This window comes from Nannospalax galili, unplaced genomic scaffold (assembly GCF_000622305.1).
Source record: "Nannospalax galili isolate Female #2095 unplaced genomic scaffold, S.galili_v1.0 scaffold102, whole genome shotgun sequence".
NCBI lineage: Eukaryota > Metazoa > Chordata > Mammalia > Rodentia > Spalacidae > Nannospalax > Nannospalax galili.
In genome coordinates this window covers 2,753,789-2,769,869 of record NW_008351958.1, presented here as the reverse complement: position 1 = coordinate 2,769,869, position 16,081 = coordinate 2,753,789, and the positions used below count along the sequence as shown (strand labels likewise).

Below are 16,081 nucleotides of genomic sequence, written 5' to 3'. Positions count from 1 at the left end.
TTTCAGTGCTCCAGGGATTTATACCTCTGTATACCTGCAAATGGATGTACTAAAAAACCTGACCAACTATGCCTCGAAATTTCCTGAATATTCTGAAATTACATTTTTTCTAGCAATCTCACCGTTTAACGCCCTAGAAGGGCAGGCTCATGTCTTCTGTTGACCCATGTCATCAACAAGGAAGTTTTAAAAGCCAAACAAAAAGCATTAGACAAGGTACTCATTCCCAGTAGTTTAATCTAAATTTGAATATTTAATAAACAAGCATGCGTGGAAAACTAAACTGAGGGTGTGGAAAAATGTGAATTTGGAAATAGCTTTGAAAGATGTGTGCATTCTCTTCAGACAAAAAAAAAAAGGAAGAAGAGAAAAAGAAAAGAGAACAAGTAGAATACAATGTGAGGATTAGAACTTAAGGTGGCTGGTCCAAGACCCCTGTTCTGCAGTGTGTGTGTGTGTGTGTGTGTGTGTGTGTGTGTGTGTGTGTGTAAGGGTTGTGTAAGAGGAGATTTGGGGGTGCTAACCTAGGAAGGGAAGATGAAGGTTGAAGGAGCAAGAAAGCCTAGAGAACTGCCAAGAGATGCATTTCTGTCTCCAGAAGTCTGAGTAGTGCCAGCAAAAGGAGTTTACATTAGAATCTTGTGGCACCTCATGAGGGAAGAGACCAAAGGATTGGCTTTGTGGGTGCATATTAACATTTTAATTTGACTAAGATACTTTGCTTTCAGTGGGAGGAGGAGGGAGCTATTTATACATTGGACCGTCAATAGTCTCAGAATCTGTGTAACTACACAAATAAGCCCTACATTAAAAACAACACCTCAAGCAGCAAATAAATACACAAATATATGCATAATAGGCCAAACTACTGGGCTGTATGAGTTTAGCTTAATTTAAAAACAGAGCTCTTTAACCTAGATGTCAGTAGGGTTTATTCATCTATTACAAGATAAGCTTGGGACAGTTTTATATCTATCAATACACCCCCCACATACATCGAAAGAGTAAAACAGATAAAACTTTATTATATAGATATATATAATTTTTAAATGTTATTTTCTTGTTAAAATTCTTGTAAATCTTTCAGTACTAGCAGTTAAGACTTCTGATATTAGCAAAATTATCATTTGCTAGTTCTATGAAATGTACTGATTAGGCTGATGCTACTTACTGAATAATAAGCCAAGAGATGTCTGTCCCACACAATACTAGACATTTTAAAACAATAACACTAAAATCTTTGCTCTTCCTTTGAGCTGGGCTTTAAAAAAATCAGATTGCCAACCAAATCCCTAAACCAATCAATACAAAAATAGAAATGTAAAGTGCTATTAAAATATTGACATGATTGCATAATGACTTGATTAGAAGAAATGTTGAACCTGAGAGAAATCAGTCCAGTGTACATCTGGGCATATTACATTTTCCAGTATTAATCTTGTATTTATTATTTTTACTGTTAAAACATTTGTGTGGTCATAAATGGCATGTTTACGTACATTGCACAGTGACACTTTTTATGAATGGATACACATAACTGCTCCTAATTTGAAAAAATGGATGGCAGCATACTATCTTGGAAAAGGTCATTAAGCCTGGGGGAGCAAATGATGAGGCAAATGGTGGGTGTCTTTTGGTGCCATTCAGGGCAACTATATTCCCAAATCCCCTTGGAAGAGTGTGTTGGAAACAGCCTTGGAGCTCATCCCTTAGAGACCTGTTCTCTCTGGCTCTAAGGAGCCTTGCTACATACAGAAGCAAGACCGCGCACCCTGGAGGAATCAAATGCCTGCATGTTTCTGTGTTTTGAGGACTGTGCATACACCGGGGACATCACACTCCCTAAGTCCAGTCCCACAAGTGTGTGCGTGCAAGTGTAGCATTTACCAACAAATGAACAGAAGGCAACAAGGGCTCCGCTCCTACATACAACAGTTCCCATCGGTTCCCAGCCAGGCTGTTTGGAGGGCTTTTCAGAGGCTCACACTCGCGTGCCTTTCCCACTGGGAAGGAGCCTTGCATTAATAACCTGGTCAGGGCTAAGTCAGGTTTGTGTGTAAGTTGACTGGGCGCCATATGGCAGTTTCCAGTTCCTTTGGCAACTCGAGTCTGGCTAGGCTGCCTAGACGTCGCATCCTTAAAGAAGACCCCTCCCGGAGCAGCAAAGCCCGGTCCACTTACCTAGCTCCCCTAGACCCCGCTCAGCCGGCGGCACAGGCTCGGGCTCGGGCGCCACAAAGAGCTGTGGGATTCCCTGATCCCTCTGGGGGCTCCTCTCCCTGCGACGGTCCCCTTCGCCAATGAAGTGTCGCTGGAAATCCCCCTCCCCTCCGCGGAGAGGAGGTCTTCCCGGCTGGCTGGAGCTCCTGGCGGCTTTCTGTCTCTTTACATCCTTCAGTCTGGTTCTCTAGCGGGAAGGCTCACAGAAGAGGCGGCTGGAGGAAGCTAAGGCATCCTTTAAAAAGAACAAAAATCGCCATCGATCTTCACCCCCTTTCCCCGCGCGGGGCCCCCATCCCCCTGCTGCCGCCGCCCAGACCAGAGAAGGCTGGAGTGGAGAGAAGGGAAGATCAAGCGGGGCTCCGCGCGCCGCTCTAGCCCGGGACTGGCCGCTCCTGCTGCTGCCCGAGGCGCGGCGGCGGCGGCCGGCGGGGGCGGCGGGTGCTGGTGGGTGTTCAGTGGGTGCTGGGTAGATGCTCGGTGGGTGCTCGGTGGGTGTGTGTCTGTGGAGCGGCCGCGACCGCCTGCGCCCGGGAGGTGAGGCGGGGCGCCCGGGTCTCCGCCCCGCAGTTCGCTGGCCCGGCGCGCTCGCCCTCGGCCACCCAGCCTAGCCTTCCGCGTTCTGCGCGCCGCGCACCCGCAGGCTGAAGCGGCCGCCGTTGCCTGCTCTGCCTCCTTCTCCCGCGGCTCCTGGGCGATCGCGGCTCCCGCGGTGGGCAGCAGGGCTGCGCTGCAGGGGCAACGCCGGGCTTGGCCTCCCGAGCCCGAGCGGAGCGCTAGGCGGGCGACAGCGCCCCCGGTGCCCAGGGCGCGGCCCGGGCGCGGGCGATCGGGCACCGCCCACACCTCGCCGGGCCGGCACCTCCCTCTGGCTGCCTCTGGTCCCTGCTCCACACCCACCTGCCTCTTGGCGCAGCTCCTAGCAGGCTGCAGCCGAAAGGGGTCCACAGCCCCGCGGCCACTGCACGCACACTCCGCGGGGGAAGCCCTGGGACGCCCCGCCAGGACTCTCCCGTGGCTTTGCGGGATTTCCCGGCTGCTCTGCTGCAAGCTGCGGGTCTCTCCAGCTACCCGACCCCCTCGGCGACCCCAGGCTTTCTGCTAGACCTCCAGGAACTGGGGCTAGGCGAGGTGGCTCCTGAACAATGGGCCCCAGAGTGTTTCCTGGAAGAGAAGCTGCGGGGATAGACTTTGACTTTAATCTGGGCACTTCCAGCTCCTTTCGGGGACCATTCCCGCTTTTCTGGGTTTGAGGGTAATGATGGGTGGGCGGCAGCCTTAAGTCTTGATTCCCACGGGGGCGCTATTCATACCCTGGCTTGACTGCTTACTAGCTGGAAACTATGCCAAGTTCTCCCTTGGTGACCAGGCCATAAGGTATGCCAGACCCTTTCTCCCGTTCGAGATACTGTAAAGACAATGGACTTAAACAGTATTACTGGACCAACCCCACAGGTTCCTGACTCGGGTGCTTCTTGATAGGTAGGAAAATAATTGACTTCAGGACAGGTACTGGGCTTTCAGGGAAAACAAAGTAGATGAAAACACCTTTTCAAAAAGAGAGCAGGACATGAAAATACATTCGAAGCTGGGACCCCAAAATGTCTTTAGATCGAGAAAGATGATGGTTGAAGAAGGCCCAGACACTCTGTTTTAAATACATGTCATTTCATCTTGCTTTTGTTTTAGCCTGGGGTTCAGACGCTGGTGGGTTTGTTTAGTCTGGGAACTAGTTCTGATTCCATCACCCTCCAATAAGAAACCTGTCTTGGTCCCCAGCTTTCCTAGGGACGTCTCAAGTATAAACACTAGGAAGAGAATCGCCAGATTCTCAGACTTTTATCACAATCCTGGCCTGTTCTCAAGCACCAGCTCCATGTCTCCAGGGTCCTGCAGGAAGTACATTCCCTTACCTGCACTCTTTCCATCTTCCATCTCAGTGTACACGTCTCTGCGAATGACTCTTCTCCATGCACAACCTGGAAGCCATCATTTCCCTATTCTCAAATATTCCCTGGTTTCCCATTCCAGATCAGATCAAGAGCATCGGCATAGTCCTGTCCTGGTACTCCCGTGTTTTCTTTCTTTCTGGAGGTCGCAGGTCCAAACCATTACAGCCTTTTCAGCCCCATTTCAAACTCGGTCTTCTGTGGCCCCTTCTCTTAGACATCCCTAGTACATTGTCCCAGCTCCGTTAAAAAACACATGTCACTCTCTACTTCTTACTGCATATGTGTATTTCCCATGTACCATTTTATGTTTAAGTTCTTTCAGGATTGATGGTAAAAACCTTCGTTGTTTGCCTGCCTTAAATGTAACCCGGTGCCACACTTATGGGTTCAGAGACACACCTATTCATCTAGCAAACATTCATTACTCGGGTTTCTTCATTCAATATTTGTCAATTGAATGGAATTCATGAAATATTTGAAGTCTAAAACTAAGACATTTCAGGATTTATTTGGGGTATGTTGACACTTCATTGGCACAGTGACATTTTATTTAAAATACCCCTTTATCAGCCCCATGTCAGTAGTAGTACTGATTACCTCAGTAAGAATTTAATTGTTTAATAAATATTTGCTTTAAAATATTTGACTTAAAATTTTCATTAGATTTGAGGAAGTTGAAACCATTTGTGTCTCATGTGAGTGCTTGTTAGCCTAAATACAATGCTGCTATCTCTATTTCTGGGAGACAAGGGGCTAGGAATCAGTTATCCATCAAGCCAGAGTTGTGTGTCTGAGAGGCAGTGATTAAAAAACAAAGTTTCAAGTTGGGGGATGAAATCTATTCTTTGTTACTGAGCTACTCACAGACCGATGGGTTGTAGGGAATAACCCATTTTGTACTAGTTGTTCATTATAGCAGGGTTCTCCATAGGCATAGCCTAAATGCCAAGCAGAGACTCCTGTATTCATCATCATGTGGTTCCACCTCCTCGATACATGCAATTTCCATTTTCATTTGTTCTCCAAAGGAAAACAACACAGTGTAGCTGAGAAGTCAGATATGTTTTCATAATGTTTCTAACCTCATTTTAATCTTCATTGAGATTTATAGAAATGTTCCTTTTGCTTATATTTCAATTTCTCAGATTCATCCTGTGATATGAAGAAATTATATTAAAGAGAAGAAATGACTGCATATTATGATGTCAAAACGCTTCCTTTGTAAAGCCTGGTAAAATAAATAACAGTAATACAAGTTGAGCCTGAAATGCCCCTATGCATATCAGTAGCCACGTTTTAAATGAGAAATGTGTTCCTCATACATCATAATGCTGGTATATAGAAATATATGTATATACACAATATAAAGCACAATAGGTTCTTGAGGTATTTTGTTGTTGAATGATGCATTTGTAAACATTTAGTATAATCTGAATAACACCATTTTCTTTGAATAATATCTATGTATCCAGCTAGAATTCAAGTTGCATGTTGATTTGCAGAGAGACTGTAGCATCACAACAAATTAGTGAAAGTTGGAGGATGAACTTGTTTGTTGTTTGTGTGTTGATCTGTTTTTAAGACAGAATCTAGTTGAGATCATGGTTGGCCTGGAACTTGCCATACAGAACAGACTGGCCTCAAACTCACAGAGCTCCGCCTGCCTTAGCTTCCCAAGTTCTGGGATTAAAGGACTATACCACCACACCTGGCCAAATGAACATAATTTTTAAAATGTTAGAAGTAGGGCTGGAGAGATGGCTCAGCAGTTAAGAGCACTGACTGCTCTTGCAGAGGACCCAGGTTCGATTCCCAGCACCCACATGGCAGCTACAATGTCCTTAACATGGCTCAGCGGTTAAGAGCACTGACTGCCCTTGCAAGAGGACCCAGGATCCTTTCCCAGCACCCACATGGCAGCTACAAACTGTCCTTAACTCCAGTTCCAGGGGAATCCAATGCCCTCTTCTGACCTCCATGGCATTGCATGACATGGGTACACTCACATACATTCAGGCAATATGCTCATACATATAAAATAAAAATAACAAAAATATATTAAAAATGTTAGAAACATAAAAGGAAATAATTTCCAAGTCTTTGGAGACTTAGTATGGTAGTTTAATTTTTTGCAGTCAATTGGAGCCAAGTAAAGTGGCACAGTCATGTAATCTGAGCACTTGGGAGACTGAGGCAGGAAAATCTTAAATTACAAGCCAAGGTGGACCACATATTGAAAGACTGTTCAGAAGAACAAAACTCAAGTAGAAAGAAGTATATCACATATTGCATAAAACCAATTCCAAAAGAAGGGTATTGAAAGTTGATATGGGCTCCATTAAGGGGAAAATATACATAAGTATAAAGTGTGTGTGTGTGTTTGTGTGTGCACATTCTAGAAAGGTATAAAAGTATACATTAATAAGTTAAAGAAATTGTCTCCAAGTTGGCAGGGAAGTTCATTCTGTTTGTTATAACCTCATTTGTACCAAAAAAGGTGATGGTTATCAGTTTTCCTTGAGCATCAATACATGATAGTTCTGTTTTGTGTTCTTCATAAAAATCCAATTTATACCTTGATCATTACTACGGGGATTTGAAAGGGAAAATACTACTATGAGTTTTATTGTCATATATGAAGTTCAATTATAATTTACTATACTCTTAAGCTAATGTTCTTCCTTTTGTCCTTCTAAATAAAAATGCAGAATTCTGGCAGTTTTGAGCAACTTACTGAACCTCAGCAGCCACTGAGCTCCTCCACTCCCATATGCAGTGAAGGCTTGAGAACAAATGAGCTGCCTGTGTGCGCTTCATGGAGAAGATAAGCGCTATCTCATTGGTTCTCTTGGATTTAGTTGAGACAGACTTGGCTGTCCTTTGAAGATTTAAAGCCAGAGATAAGCTCCAGATTGACTATATTTGTAGTTTTTTTAAAACAGTTCTTGTTATGAGCATGAACTTTTTGAAAAACACCAGATGCTTAGACACATTTTTATGCTATGTCATAGGATGGATATAAGTACTGCATTTGAATTTACCCTTAGACCTACTTCCAGACAGCTTTAATGTCTCAGCATAAGCAGCTTTTTTTTAAAAAAAAATCTTTTTATTTTCCTTTGTAGGCATCAGGAGGTTTATGACAGAGTTTCTAAGGCCAGTGTACTAGAAATTTTAAAAATATATCACTTAGAATTTGAAACTTTAATACATTACTCTGGGGCTTAGTAGAGCAATAATTGGACTCCTACTCAGAGTTGAGGGTAATTTTCGTTATAATTGTGTGCAGTTTATTAACATATAAATTATTAGCAAAGTCTTATTACATGTTAGACCATTAAGCGCTATTCATTACAGATGTTTGCTAATTTAATACTTATAATAGCTTTTTTAGTCTCATTTTTATTATTATTATTTATTGTTGTCAAAGATGGAGGCAACTGTTTTTTTAATAGTTTATTGCTCATTTTATTTTATGTGTATGAGTGCATTACTTGTATGTAAGTGCACCTGTGTCATGCAATGGCTGTGGAGATTAGAAGAGGGTGTCTGATCCCCTGTAACGGGAGTTAGGAATGGTTGTTAGACACTGTGCCGCTGCTGAACCCGGGTGTCCTGCAAGAGCAGCCAATGCTCTGAACCCCTGAACTATCTCTCCAGCCTCAAGATGGAGGCAACTGTTAACCAGAGATAGTTTAAATCACTACTGTCCATACTGTTAAATGACATAATTGGAATTTGATCTAAAACACTATTCTTATACTCTACTTCACCCCACATTATTTATAGCTTTCTGTTTCCTAGAATGTCTCATGCTCTTGGGAAAAATAAATAAAACACTAAGATCTACGTGGAAGTTACTAAACACACTATCCCTGAAGAGAAGAATTTGTCATTGGTCCTAAAGGGGATGGCCATGCATCCTTATTTTCTGATAGGTGACTTTCTGTGGACCCACTCATGTGGCTCACCAATTGTCTATGGGCTGCAGGTTTGATCTCACAAAGGCTGTTGCTTTAAGAATGAAGAATGCTTCTTGCAGATTGGGATGATGGCCTTCATCCCTGCATAAGGGAGATGCTAGTCTACTACTTAGTAATTAGATCCACTACTTAGTGGGTAAAAGTTCACCAAGAAGCGCCAAATGGCTGTAGTCTGTGAACCTTCCATCAGCATAGTCCATCAAAATGCTTCCGGGTCTCCTATAAGAAGAAAATTTAAAGCACTTCCTGTGCTCAGGACAAGGAGAGAATAGAATCATCTGTAACAAAGTAGAGCAAAGATCATCCAGTCACAAGTGAAAAGGGCTGCTTTGTAAGTGTAAGGGCCTTGTTCTATACCCCAGACTTCAAGTCATTATAGACAAAAAGTGGATTTAATGATATGTCCTTTCTGGCCTGGCAAGGATCTTGTCTTGGAAAACCCAAGATCACAGCCATAACAAGTAAGAGTAAGTCAGTTAACCCACAGCCTTTTCTGAGAAATTTCCATGTGGACATAGGACTCAATGAAACAGTTGGGTTTAAATTATGGCAGATACTCTAACAATGCCATTTTTCCTTTCTGAAAAAGCTTGAGCTGACAACCCATTCAACAGGAACCTTCCAAAAGGACCACTAATTCCAAGAAGGATGAAAAGTGATGCTGGGTATTTCCTGATCCTTCCTGGAATTGGTACTCTTATACCTTCAGAACCCTTGCAGTATCAAGCAGAATATAGAAATATTGATCATTCCTGAGATCTGCAATGTAACAATTATCATTTCCCACTACAGAGCTTATATTTCAATGCTTTAAGTAAAATCTATTTTATAATACACATAAAGTCAGTTTTCTAGCATTTAATATTAACTAAAGTTATATCAATAAATTAAAGATAATTACTTTAAAGAATTTAATATTAAGGATGAATAGATATGAATAATTCATAAAAGGTGATAAACATGCATGAGAATGCGTACAAGCAAACATAAGTGCATTTTACTTAAAATATACCATAGAGATGAATGAATGATTCTTTTCAATAATGCCATCTTTTAAGTTTCTTAATTATTACTAACATTTCAGTTTAATACACATGTTTTGTGGTGTTAATATTTAGTATTTTATTACATATAATATATACTATTATGTCACACATATAATTTGAAGTAAAATATTGTCAATATACATTTTAGGTACTTGATTCTGTTTAATGAGTCTTTTTCAATAAAAGTCATGAAGATTTGTTTCAATGAGCACAGGCATATATTTTAGAATGCAGTAGCAAGCAGTAAATTTCTCAAGGATTTAAAATACAGAAATGTAAGAAAACAAAACCTGAAAGTGGTGAGCCTCCTCTGTCCACATCCTTTTCCACTGTAGGCATAGCTAACAGGACTGTGATGGTTAATCTTTGCCATTAACTTGAATGTATTTGGAATCACCTAGAAGGCTCATCTCTGGGTATGTCATTGAAGAAACTTCCAGTAGCTTAACTGAGGAAGGATAACCTGTGCTTCATGCGGGTGGCACTAACCCATGGGCTAGAGTCCCAGACTAAATAGAAAGGAGAAAAGAAGGATATCAGCAAATGCCAACATTTTCTGCTTTCTGCTTCCTGATTGGTTGAGATGTGAGGCATCCCAGCCCTCTTCTCCCACAGCCAAGAACTCTGCTATGCCTACTTCCCATGATGCTCTCTCAGACCCTGAGCCTTACTAACTCCCTCCTCTCTTAGGTTGTTTCTGTCAGGTATTTTGCCACAGCAATGAGAAAAAAATAACTAAGTGAAGACTGACCAGATTTTGGTATTTGACATATATCATATTTGATAATATCACATTGCATATCTATATCTATATCTATATCTATATCTATATATAAAGAAAATCAACATGGAGAGTCACCCTGTTGAGTGAGCCTAATTAAGCACAAAAACCATCAAATTTGACTTTCTGGTGCTATGCTGCTATCCAGGAGGTTCCAGATTGTTCCTGTAGTCATTCAGGTCACATGGCACTGTGTTGAGAGAGACAGGCATTTCATTGAAGGAGGAAATTTTCAAGAGATTTAGGTTAACCATACCTCATCTCATTTTCTTTCCAGATCATGAGAAAGTAAGGCAGTACAACATTTACTGCTCCAGAGAATGCCAGCAAAATTAAAAAGCACATCCTGGCTGTGATTAATGCTAAGTGGGGTAGGTGGATGGAATACTTCTTTGATCAGAAGACTTCTCTTACTTCCTCTTTCATTCCTGGCTACTACCTCTCAACCCAGACCTTGATATGTCAGCTAGGATTGGGGTCACTGATGTCAGGCAGGTTCAGCTACCTGCAATGAAAATGAAGATAAATATGACATCCTTTTATTTTGTCTAAAATTAGTGAACACAATATTAGTGATGACTGCATTTAGTAACACAGAAGAAATCTAGTGTACTTCCTGTCATCTCTACTGTATGCTGCACTGACTCAAAAGATTTTAACAATTTTATTACTGTGAATTATCATAATTTAAAATTTTTTATTAGCATATGTTCATTGTACAAAGTGATATGTTTCACAAAAATGTTTTCATTCAAATATATCATGTACTTTGAAACATCATCATTTTCCACAAAATTCATTTGAAACTTTGGAAGACTCCATGCTGAGTATCATAGAATTATTGATTGAAGAACAATGTATTTATTTATGACACACAGTAAAAAGTATCTATTAAGAACTAAAACTGTAGAGAGTTGTCAGACACAACACTTTTCAATATATTTATAGCCTGGTTATTGCCTTATGTAATCTTCTATCCTGCCAATGGCAATTACCAATTGTTATAGAACTGGAAATTAATGTAAAGTTAACAGAAATGGAGAGTGGATAAAGTGAATTAGTTAAATGGCAAATGCTGAGGAAGGAAAAAACACTCTTCTGCCTCTTTATAAACTCTCCAGTTTATTCCCTGGAGCATGATATTTGAGTGCCCATAGACAATATTATTCCTTGACTTCCAGAGCTATAAAATATTGCTGGCATCCCCATTAGAAAAAAAATGTTGCTGTTGACATTTAAATGAGTTTGTTAAGATTTGATCTGGGAAATTATAGTCAATTCTGTGCACTTTATTACCAAAAGAATGTGGCTAGATTAGAAGGGGTTGGATCAGAAAAGAAACAGGAACAATTGAAAAGAAAAACAGGCAGAGGAACATTAAACTATATTACAAGAATGAATGGAGGAGGAAAAAAGATGTAGAAATACAGTTTTCAAGTAGTGGTATATGTAGATGTATGGGTTTAACATTAAGAGTATATTCCGCAGCTTAAATTAACTGTGAGGAAATGGAAAGATCAGGTGAATCAGAGCCCAGCTGCAAGTACTCTCCCATGGGCTCCATGGAACCGAATTAAGATGCCCGGGGCAGAACAGTATAAATTGTATGATAAGTACTACTCCTTATGTACACCAAATCTGCAGGGTCAAAAGAGACCAAAATGGAGCACAGGGGTCCCAGGGAATATCGGTCTCCATTCCCCATATGCCCAAACCGCACTAAACACGGAGGCGGCAGGGATCAATGCCTTCTACCAGCCCCCCTTCATGTCTCCTTCCCCTTCCCACAAAATAATCTATAGCTTTAACGATTTCTAAACACTATGGTGCCTAATAGGATCCCAACTTTCCCCTCCCCACTAATTTATCTATCCTGATGTTTTCTCATTTTCAAAATCAATCTAATACTGGGTCTATCCTCCACCCCCATTTACTATTCTCCCATCCTAATGGTATTAAACTAAAATCCTAGCACACTCTATACTATCTTTGGTTGTTTATCAGCCAACAGTTGTTGAAGCCAAAGAGGCCACTGTGGCTAATGGGCTAGTATAATATTTGCTTTAGTGGTAATATACTGCAGTTGTGGTTGTTCTTACAGTTAAAATTCTAATCAGGAAATAATACAGAGACTGTACCTAGCACTCCAAGGTCTTGTGCTAAGGAACTATTTTCTGAACTATGCATCTCAATTGTACTACAGCCAAGTCCCACTTGAACATTGCAAGTACTTCAGTGGAAAGAACACAGATGATAAAATTCACAAGCAACAGAATATTGCATTGCAATAACTTAACCATGAAAAACTAAGACAACGTAAACTTCTCCAAAAACTACTAATCCTAGAGTACTGATATCTAGTGAGAGCGAATTAGATGAACTCCCAGACAGAGAATTCAAAAGCCTGTAAGTACGCTAAAGAAATCTAAGAATTATATATTCATCTTAATAACACAAATAACTAAATGAAATAAGGATTTTTAAAATACGAAAGAATAATTAAAAAAAGAGATAGAAAACCAATCTAAAATGCTGGAAATAAAAGCATAGCAAGTCTAATAAAAGCTCTGTGAACAGTCTCAACAGTAGAAAGAATCAAAGGACAGAATATCCGAGCTGCAAACAAGGAAGAGAAAGCAGAATGATGCAACAAGAACAAAGATAAGATAATAAGAAGGTATCACTGGGGATTCGAAGATAGGCGAACAGACCAAATCCATGGACAGTAAGCATAAAAGAAAGAGAGGAATCTCTTTCAAAGGCATAGAAATATTTTCAAGGCTCATAACAGAAAATTTCCCAGAGTTAGGAATAGAGATGCCAATAAACATAGAAGAAACATTTAGAACACTAAACAGATGAGACTAGAAAAGAATCTCTCCTCATTATGTTATATTTAAAACACTAAATATTTAGAGCAGAGAAAGTATACAAGCCACACAGAAAGGCAGGCCCATAAGAGTACTCAGTATGTATGGCAGAGTGCATAGGGTTCGGTGCGGGTTGGGGGGACATGGGTGGGGGAGGGTTCTGGAATTGAGTGGAAAATGTATGAAATTTAAAAAGTTCAATTAGAAAAAGAATAACACCAGATTGTTCATCTGAAACTTTAGAAGAGGACTTGGAATGATGTATTTTAAGTTCTGAAAGACATCAGCTACTAACGCAGACAATTACATGTAGCTTAAACTACGTGCCATAACTAAAGGAAAAATGAGGATGAATTTTCATGATTAAAAAATACACCAAAGGAACTTATAACCACTAAGCCAGCTCTCGAGAAGACACTTGAAGGAACCCTTTAAAGTGAAAAGAAAAACAAATCCATCCATGAGGCTATATAAAGAATAAACCTTGCTAGAATAATAGTGAAGCAAGTGAGAAATAGGAGAGAAAAAACAAAACTGCAAAATCAACATACTGACAAGAATCAATACACAGCTTTCAGTAATAATTCCGTATATTAGTAGTCTCAATTGTCCAAGCAAAAGCCACAGTCTATTAGATTGGATCAAAATGCAAGAATCATCTATTTGTTGCCTCCAAGCTACTGTAGGATTAAAGGTTGGGGAAAGGTGTTCAAAGTAGACCTAGAAATAATCAGGTGTCACTATTCTAATATCATACAAAATAAACATCAAACCAAAACTAGTGAACCCTCCCCCAAAAAAATTGTCACTTCATACTGATTAAGGGGACAATCCATCAAGACAACATTATGATTCTAAACATATGCCCACTGGTGTACCCATTTTCATAAAGCAAGTTCTGGTATATGTGAAGTCACAGATTGAATTTAGGTCAATAGTAGTGGGTGACTTTAATACCCCACTCTCACCAATTGGTAGATCTCCTCAACAAAAACTAAACACAGAAACAAAAATGACATCATAGACCTACTCTGGAGCTGTAGTCTGGGCGTTATTGAAGGCTTATTACTACTGGGTGAGAAAGAGTAGGTCTTACTAATGATTTCTAGGTAGCCTAATTAGGCTCCAGTGAACGAATTTTCACTGAAATACATCTGCATATAAATGCTTGACTAGATAGGACTTAATATGTATGGTGGGATACATGAGGTCTGGTGGGGGTGGGTAGGGGACATGGATGGGGGAGGGAGTATGAATTTGATTAAGAACTGTTGTATGAAATGTACGAAAGCTCAACAAAAATATTTAAAAATGTATTGTAAGCCCTGTTTTTAAAACAAAGCCAGACTAAAAAGATACTCAAAGAAGGGAACTTGCTCATAGTAAATACATTTTTTTCACCTTCTCCAGAGATAAACATTTATTATTGTTTTTCCTGATAATGCTTGCCAATGGAAGAAGCAGCTAAGAAATGTTATACTGCTCTAGATCATTTTAATAGTAAGGCATATTATTTAACATATCTTGTGGCCCCCTTTATGCTCAGAATGTATAGTTCTATCAGGTAATTAACATCACTGGTTTTGAATACAAGACTATCTATTGCTGTAGCCCATAATTTTATAATTAAAATTATAGTAAGGAACAAAAATTTATTTGACTACCTCAGAGTAAATGATTTCTCTATAAAACATTTCATTTCTTTGGTTTTCCTAGTTGACATTCCTTTCCTGTTTCCTTCACAAGCTCACACTTTATGAATAATTTCATAGCTATCACAGCTAGAGTTGCAGTTTTAGCAGCTAAAAAATAATGTAATCAGTTGTACCACAAGTTGAAGAAAGCGATAAAATTAGGAAAGCCAAATCGGTGTCGACTCTATTTCCCTCTCTAGCAGCTCTCTTTCTCGCCTCTGGTGAGCATCACAACCCTTAAAACATTTACTTATATGCAGATAACCTCCAAACTCCTATTTTCTACCCCTTCATAATTTCAGTTAGCATCACAGTTACAGCTGTCTGTTAGGCACTTCCACCTCAATAGCATGCCATCCTCTCAAATTAATTCACCTAAATTAGTTCTGCTGATCAGCATGGCAGCTCTTTTCTTCTTATTTCTCACATCAAAGCCTTGGCAGCCATTTTCACTTTCTTACCGATATTCAGTACTTACTAAGTAGTAGCTTTTCTCTCATAAGGTCTTCTAACCTAGGATAGCATGCACACATATACATACGTACAGTGTCTCTTTTATCTCATACCCACAATTCTATCTGTCTCATCTTCCCCAAACACTGATGGGTTGTTTTAAGAACCTATATAATTTGGTTTTTGACTGATTCCCTGTTACAGTTTGGATAAAGCTTCAACCTGTTGCTGCGAGTTTTAAGTTCTTCCATGTTTGACTCCAATCCAGCTTTCGAAATTCATTCACCATACAGTTTCCTATGGTCCCTATACCACAAAGAGACTTGGGCTTTCCTCAGCTCCTTACTTTAAATAGCTTCATATGCTTATCATGAAATACCCTCATTTTTTTTCTCCATCAGTCAGAATTCTGAAAATATCAACTTGAATTGTACTTCCTTGACTCCTATGACAAAAAGTGTTTTTGTTCACGTCTAAATTATAAGACATCATCGGTTACTTTTTTGTCCTAAAGACTAGTATCATTTAGAATGGCCTCCTTTATCATATTGCAATCAGAACACATATTAAATGATATCTCATTACTTTCTTATGGAGTTTTGAAGGTCATATGTTGCTCTAGAGGATCAACTTCTTGAAGGAAATCTGGTAGAGAAGAAATGTATAGCTACCAGCTATGAAATCATAACCAGCTAAAGAAATCAAAATAAGCTCTACCATGGCTACGTGAAATATTTACTGCCTCCAGTTCTCAGGTTCATGGTTTATAAAAAGGAAGAGGGATATCTATTTTGAAAGATTGTTTGAAAGGTTAATTAAAATAACATGTAGAGATACTAATCACAGAGGATAATAAATGTAAGTTCTTAAGTATCTCTAAGGAGCTCACTCACAGTAGAGTTTGGTCAAAATAAAATTCACAACAAAACATTCAATACAAAGATGAAAAAAGAATGGCAATTTAAAAAGTTAATATTTCTTAGAGGGGAAGTTGCTCAGTTTCAAGGCAGTAAAATCACACAGAAGACAATAAAAGGGAAAGGTTGACTATGTAAGCTGGGGCTATACAGCGGGAAAATGTG

General features: G+C 39.9%; 1 protein-coding gene across 1 annotated transcript in view; it reads right to left on the bottom strand.

The window, feature by feature from the left end:
• Kcnb2 (potassium voltage-gated channel subfamily B member 2) overlaps positions 1-2,807 on the bottom strand; it is a 456,321-nt gene extending 453,514 nt beyond the window's left edge. The window contains exon 1 of the mRNA XM_008848881.2: positions 2,182-2,807. The gene's annotated coding sequence lies outside the window, so the exon portion shown is untranslated. The remainder of the gene's footprint in view (positions 1-2,181) is intronic.
• Between the last annotated feature and the right edge of the window lie 13,274 nt (positions 2,808-16,081).